General features: G+C 34.6%; 1 protein-coding gene across 2 annotated transcripts in view; it reads right to left on the reverse strand.

The window, feature by feature from the left end:
• The window catches only part of LOC123565259 (myocyte-specific enhancer factor 2A-like), a 156,704-nt gene extending 149,198 nt beyond the window's left edge, over positions 1 to 7,506 (reverse strand). The window contains exon 1 of one of the 2 annotated variants that reach the window (XM_053550190.1): positions 7,401 to 7,506. The gene's annotated coding sequence lies outside the window, so the exon portion shown is untranslated. The remainder of the gene's footprint in view (positions 1 to 7,400) is intronic. The other variant, XM_053550191.1, reaches the window with a different exon arrangement.
• Between the last annotated feature and the right edge of the window lie 738 nt (positions 7,507 to 8,244).

The following is an 8,244-nucleotide window of genomic DNA, read 5'->3' on the forward strand; positions in this document are numbered from 1 at the left end:
AGAGACTTAGTAAATCCTAAATACGCTGAATTATTTATGTGCTCAGTCCAGTTTTCTGGGGAAGTTTCGTCGCTTATTTGGATGATGTTAGTAGGCAATTACTATTGATCAACTTAGTCTAGCAGAAGATTCTGTTATACACTTTGGCACTACCCCATAATGCACAGTTTGAAATTATTTCAATAACACATAATGTCCATTGTTCTCACTTAAACTTCTTAAATGGGAAAACAAAGGAGAACAGTTTGGCAGAAAGGGACACAACTCTATGAAAATTAGTAAAATTAAAGTAGGTTTATTTCTTTACAATTTACACAATGCTACTGCCATTTTAAAGGGACTGTATGGTACAAGCAGAGCTAAAATAAAGTTAAAGGTAGACTAGCCACTAGACTGATAATAAATATATTTCTACATTTTTCCCCTTTTTTTGACGAATGAATTTCATAAAAAGACAAATGCAGTCCTTTTTCGGAGATTTTCAACAGAGGACTGATTATTAATGATTTGGCATAGGATATAGACTGCTCAGTTCACAACATTTAATCATAAAAATGTAAAAAAACATATATATATCATAGTCTAGGAGCTAGTCTAAGTTAAAGGTTACAACACACTTAATAGCTGTTATTCTTTATTCTATAAACAAGAGCTGTCTCCATAGGATGACACATGCCCCCGATGGCACTTTGAATGTATAGTTATGGCCGGTGTTAGAGTTTAGGACCTTTGACCTATGGACCTGGGTCTTGTGCACCACATGTCAAAAGAAGGAAAATAGCTCTACACAGCCAAAAAACTCAGGATTATTTGTATCCGCCATTATGCGACTACCTTTTTTTCGCACCATTTTCCTATTTAGTGTCTGTATGCCTAAAGAGTTGAAAAATGTGGAAATATTGCTGTCTTGTAATGCTTTGCATTGGAAGGATAAATCTGACTTCCCCAAAACAGATGATAAAAATTAATAGGAGGCCTGCATCATGTCAATGTAACAGTGAAGGTTATATTTCAAAGTTATAAACCTGTGTGTCTATGTGTGCTTATGCATGCATGCATGCACATGGCCTGAAAATTATATTAAATTAACAATATATGCAAAAACAAAAAACGCAAACTGTTTTAGCTTTTATTAATTTCTTTAAAACTAGAGCTGCTTTTGAGAAAAGCGCATGTCTCCCACAAAAGCGATCATATGGAATAGGTGAAGTATATGCGCGCTGGGGAAAATGCGCGATTTCATTCATGGTGGGCGACCTGTGAATTCTTTACTTTATGGGTGAAACAGGTCTCATAAGCGTAAATACAGATTCTAGCTTCTATCTATTCTACTGATTATAAAACATACCCTTATACCCTATACGATTGTTGGAATTAACTGTTGTTGTACTTTTTGTAGTTCACAGCCACCCTTGTTAAGACAACATTTAAAAATCACAATTTTTTTTGCATCCTCCAATAATAAGTAAAGTAGACTCCCCCGTGTAATCAATAACCCTCAGTGAGCGACCCTCGGTACAGTATCCAGACGCCAAAATCTAACTCTCACATAAAGAGCCCTACTTCACTCACACCCATTTACATTCCGAACATTTCAACAACGCGTTTCGGGCTTTATCATCGTATGTTTAACATGGGAATTTTTGAACCGTCCAAGATGTTGGAAATGTTTGTCTCATTGTTTTTTTTTTTTAATAAAATGTTACTCGCTGTTCATGCATATTGTCTACCACTTTTTTTCGCCCCTGCCTGAAAAACACAGTAATGAGTTTGTACACTGTTCAGACAATTGTGCTCTGTTGAATTAAACCACACACAAAGTTTACCTGCATAAAACAGAAACATGATATTAACGTGTGTCACATACCTTGTCCAGTAAATGCTTCTTTCCGCAACCATGAACATTTCGCAACTTCGTCCGGTTTGTACCAATTTCTGGCCGATCCTACACCGCATTTTGACTTTTTACTGTTTTACTCACTACAAAATATACCTTTAAGAGTAAAAGGGCCGATTTTGGGTATTCAAGGGCCATACTTCTGGAAGTGCTGGCAATTTGGGGCGAGTTAATGCCTTGGGCCAAGAGTTATGTCCACAAAAAAATAAAATTGGTTACAGTTTTAATAATGAAGTCGCAATTAGACATGTTTGATATAGTGCGGACAAGTTTGTGACAGACCCAACACACAAAGACCAGGAGTAATCAAATATGTCTCCACCCACTGTGTGGTGGAAGATATAATAATGTAATAATCACAACAATTTCCTGACTCATGAAAACCACATTTTATTTACTAAACTTGATTGTTGTTTTTTTTTCTATTTAATTGAAATGTTTTTTAGTTTATTCATTATAACTGTAAATTGTCAACTGATGTATTCAGTTATATCTTGTCATAAATTTTACTTTTTTTTCATAACGATGTTTTCAATCAACACATATTCTTTTCCTTTTACACTTCAGGCAATCACACCTTGAAAAGATTGTTCCTGACTTAGAAATAAAATATGATGGGGCAAAAAAAAATGTTTACCCTTTTTTTTCTCTAAGGAATCTTGGAGTAGCTAAACCCACATCTTTCTTGTTTTGGTTCTTCTTAACTACAGAAAAACTTGAAAAGAAGCACAACTCTTTCATAAATATTAAATCAAAGGCCTGAATGGCCTGAGTTGGCTAATGATTGATGTACGGACGTTATAGTCTACCAGTTTCAGTTTGTTTTTAGTTTTTTTTCTTCTTAAAATTTCATAACACAGCTCGTATTTACCCAAAATATTATATCGGATACATTATACACTTTCTCCAGTTTTTGAACCAATAGATGTTACAAATTTGATGATACGAAGACATTAGCAGCAATTGCAGTATCTGAATTGAAGTTTACAGTTAAAATTTTACCTCTTATTTAAATCTTTTCATAAAAAGTTGTTTTCGTTTCGTGAAAGCAGCCAAACATAGACGATCTACTTTCGATTTCAAGAACTACAACACAGAAATAACAATTTAATGTTTCGGTTTCGTTCGCCGATTTGTTTTATTCTTTTCTTTCTTCGAAAAATAAGAACTAAATCATTTTTCATATCAGTAGAACTAAACAAACCATAAAGCTTCTCTTTCCGATAATTTATCCGTTTACGGTTGCAAATTCAACCCACGCAAATTATAGCAAATCAATACGATGCGTGTTTACGTCAATGTGGTAGATTAAGGCTGATCGCTATGTTACCTACTCCATCCAGACGATTCAGATTTTGTTTTTAAAAAAGTCATTGTGTGCGTTTCTGTAATTTTATATACGTTTTATACGCTTAGAAATTATTAGACATGCGTAGTTGCATTATTTCTTCATCGTAATTTACGCTAATCACGCATCTTAGATGGGCCCCTGTGGAACTTGTTTGTCTTTCGCTGGATTGTTACCAAGCTTTGTAAGCCTGCAACAATTCTTAAAATGCCATTTAATGCTTAATGAGTTAGATTCGAGATTGGCACAATTACAAGTCCTAAATAATACAGATTACTCCTATATTGGTTCCTACAAAGGGATTGACACACTTAAATTCATTCATGCATTGAAGCCTTTGTTTGAAGTTTGAGAAAATGTAATTCTGAACTACAGACATCCCTTCCCACTGTGTTATTTGGGGTCTCTTTACTGTCACTCGTTGGATAGCAAGGACTCGTCAAAGGCTTTCAGCCTTTAGCCGACGCAAAAAAGGACATCAAGGACGTGTCAAAAGTTTATCTTTAAGATTGCTTGTGCTTTCTTACAAAAAAAGACAGAGGCAAAAATGTCATAGGATCTGTCTATTAGGATGTTGTGTTTGAAACTGTTTTATGAAATATGCAACAATTCATATAAACCTCAAACCAAAACGATACCTAGTATGTGCGTATATGCATGTAAAGCATGAAGCTACTCCCTTGGTGAAGTATAAGGAACAAGGTGCAAGGGATCATCCTCCCCCCACCCACTTGCAGAGAATTAACCAGATAAATCTGCTTCTGCAGAAAAAACAGGTATCACACCCAAGGTAGGATACAAGGCAGCAAACGCGGCCCCGTGAAGACCAAGAGGTGAGTGGGGCTTAAGTGGATAGAAGTAACGGATGTCTCGGCAAGACAAATGAGGTAAACTGGGAAACACACACAGACAAGTCTACAAGACTGGATCATAGCTACCGGGGACCGTTGTGATGGGGGAGGAAGGAGGGGGGTTAAGAGCGAGAACATCCAGGAGGAGAAAAGCGGGGATGGAATTAGAATCATTTCTACACTGTAACAGAGGTAAAATGGAGCAACACAAAAAAACAACAAAAAAAAAGCACACAGCAGGAGGTGACCAGATATTTCATGAGCTGAGAGCTGCTAAAAAGAAAAAATAGGCTGTTTTTTATTTTATTGTTCAGAGCCGTCCATATTAAATGTCTATTGTTGCACAAAAAAAAGCTACTGTCCCTTCCTCAATTTTAACAAGATGTGTGGAGTACAAGGTACAATCTTTGTACCTATAAAACTGATCTGGTCAAGAACAATAGGTGTCTGTATTAGTGTACTGGCAGACTTCTACTCATTCAAGCTAAATTTATATAATAAAGATCACATGTGCATTCTGGACGCAGTACATATATCTTTTACCAATACATTGCAGCTACAATCTGAAACTGTTACATAATAAACATTATTGTTTCTTTAAATACAAACATTCACTCTGATGATATGAGATATGCATATCTGCATTCCTGCAGATATCTCAGATATTAAGAATTTCTGAAATGGCTGCCACCTAAGCCAGTGATAAAACTCCATCCTTACCAATAAGATCAATTTGAATTCCTGGCTCCAAGATTATAGATCAGTCAAATAATGCAGCTATGAAAACAAAGATTTAGCCGAAGAGCCAGTTATTGAAACTGCGGTGGATAACTCCTGATGTAACTGGGACCGCCTACCCATTCGACTGTTATAAGGGCAGAAAGGCATTGGTGGTGGTGTAGATAAGGTGTCAGGCTATCAAACCCGGTGGTTTTGATTTCCTAACAAATCCTGGGTAAAGACTGATACATGTTTTTCTAGGAAACACACTCGAGTAAGCTTCAAAATGTTTCCACATTAAATGGAACTGAAATATATTATTAGCATCGTTTAAACTAAAACAAGACTGTCATGTTACAGTTTACAAGTAGGAAAATGGTACATGGCATTTGTTCCCACAGAACACTCCATAACTTCTCTAGTGATGACATTATATAATGCTTCTGAAGTAATTTTTTCTCCACCAAGCTGAAGGCCCTGTATCGCTCATCTGACCTTGACCTAATTTGACCATGATTTCATAGAGAAACATTTTGACCATGTCTTAGGTAGATCAGACAGACCATTATCCAAGTTTTTTAATGACCTGACCTATGCTGACAGTTTTTTTACCTCATGTACCCCGCTTTACCGGAGTAATATTCAGACTATAAATCTTTGGTATTTAAGGGCACTGAAGTCATTAATTCCGGGACAAATATTGAACTTATAGTAAAACTTGGAAGGTTTTTTAGAGTTACTCAACAACAAACTAAATTGAACAGCAACAACAATTTAATGCAGATAAAATAAAGTGTGCAATTATCAACCACTTTGTCAGAAAGAAAAGATCAGTTATAAGAATTTCACTATGAAACTGTCTTTAGTGTGCTTGGTAAATGATCCGCATTCTGCATTATTCAACGTCAAAGCCATAAGAAATAGTATTTTCATCAATCTGTAATAATTTTATCTCTTCTTGCCAACTTGATTTTATAACACGAAAAATGTCATAGTCAATCTTCTTCTATTTCGGTATCTAACACACCTATGTATTACATATCGGTTATTACATAAAATATGTCAGTTTTTTTTAAACAGCTGACACAGCGAATCAATTACCCAAGACTTTTTTCAGCTTCCAATGTGCGAAATAAAGATAAATAGATAAGCAAATGCATAGATATTTAAAGTAAATACATAAATGCACAATGCAATATCTTTCATAGGATTCTGAATGACTCAGAGTAGGGAACTACATGTGATCTAATAAATAATTAGCAGAAATTATCTCCTCTTTTGCACTCCATCTCTACGCATACTGATATATCTGCAACACTTGTTTACTGGTAGTCAAAATAATTGGTTGTATCATTAAGATGTTGAGAAATTTTTTGCTCAGTGACACCTTTTTTTCATGTTCAATTACAAATTGCATATTTATGCACTTACATACCCAGTCAAAAGTCGTTGAAAGCAAATGATTGCTAATTAAGAGTGAAATGGCTTACTTTTTCTTTTAATTGAATTTATTGTATTTCATGTAATTTAATGTTTTAGCTGCTACAATCTCATGTTCATCAACTATGTTGCTTCAAGTACAAGTTTTATCCAGGTTTGAACCTCTGTAGGTATTTTGAAATGAAAGAAGAATGATGATAATAATACAGATATGTAACACTATTTCACGAGGGCCCATTTTAATCACGTGGTTTGTCTTAAACATTGTCGAAAATTCTGACTTTAACTTCCGGGAGGGCATGCGTATATTCAAATCTTATGGTATACTACCTCTTTAACACACAGACTCCTCTTAAATGGTCAGTTTTTACATTCAAAAACATTAGTTGCTGTGAGGAATTTATTCATTTGGAACATTTACCATATCATACAGATTTTAAAGCAAAACTTTTACTATCTCTAACTGAAGGTCTGCTAACTGTCAGCTGAAAAGAACAGTTTTACTTGCAAAGTAAATTTCAATGATACATTTTGTGTTGAAAGACTCAGGCAATCTATAGGAGTTTATCAGCTTATAAATTACATATATTTTTAAGAGAATTAAATTTAATTAAAGTCCAATGACTTCTGTACATACAGTATATTAAGTCCCATTGTGTTCTGTGTATGTACATTTTAACATCTTGTAAGTAATGTAGTGATGAAAGGAATCTTCTTCCAGCAGTAGGGTTGTCTAGAACATGTTGTTAACATCTAACTATAAATAAAATTCTGTGTCTACTACTTGTAGTCCGCTTATTTTAGGCAATCCCTTTAATTGGCAATTAAATGTACCAATTAAAACCAGGCATATTAAATGATGTAAGGCATTTTCAAATATATATTTTGTCATATTGTGTATAATTAGTAAATAAACTAAAGCATCAAAATTATCATATCATATGGCCCAAGAGTGGCAAAATAATAATTATATTGAAAATACTGTACTTAATGTTACGGACACACAAATGTTGTAAATAACTTGGGAATTCCTTAAACCGTGTACAATTGTATCCCACTGAATGGCCTAGAAACCCTGAAGTATTTACTATTATTTACTACAAAATATTCTGAAAGCTAAACAAAATTATGTCACATTCCTTACCCGAATTAAATCCACAATCGCACAAAAATAACTTATCCGTTTCTATTTTTGAGCCTATCTGATACCAAACCGTAGACGACTGGCTATTTTTGGATATCATCTTTACTGACGTACTGACAGGCGCGCGCTAAGATTATTACGCAGTTATGATTTTGTAAACAAACGAAAAACTGGAAAAAATAATTGAATAACATTCACATTTCAACAGGTTCATCAATTTGTAACCCCGCGTGGAAACATACATTTTTAAAAACAAACATAAATTTATATACATTTGTACTACTTTAATCGCGGATTGATAAAACCTGTCGGTCTCTACGCAAATCGGCTCGTGCGTCATTATTGGCCTAGTTTTGCTTCCTGGCCAGACTGTTTGAACTATAAGGGAATTGATTGGATTTGAATCGTTTGAGTTTCGAAACAATCATAAATCGTGTACTTTAACCAGGAGTCGATAAGAATTTTCTGCCAGTAAATAGCAGGAAGACGTTGACGTCATATAACTTACCTTTAATTAATTTTGATAATAGAAGGGAGGTAACTGCGTTTCCCGCCATATGTCATATTTCGCAACAAACTGGATACGACTTCGTTCATTTAAAACAAGAGAAGAAAAACACAGGCCACTGAACTCGTTTTAATTTTATCACCCACTGTTTAAGAATTTCTGAAATTTTGTAAGATTGGAAAAATGGTGATACTTTATAAAATAAATAATATCCCTTACAGGTTACTGTGAATACAATTAAGGTGATATCAGTGTTTTTACACGTTAAGTTTTGGCAAAAAAAATTGTTAGAAAGAAAAAATCGAAGAAACGTTTTCGTAATGGCGGATATCCCGA

Source organism: Mercenaria mercenaria, chromosome 8, assembly GCF_021730395.1.
Source record: "Mercenaria mercenaria strain notata chromosome 8, MADL_Memer_1, whole genome shotgun sequence".
Classification (NCBI taxonomy): Eukaryota; Metazoa; Mollusca; class Bivalvia; order Venerida; family Veneridae; genus Mercenaria; species Mercenaria mercenaria.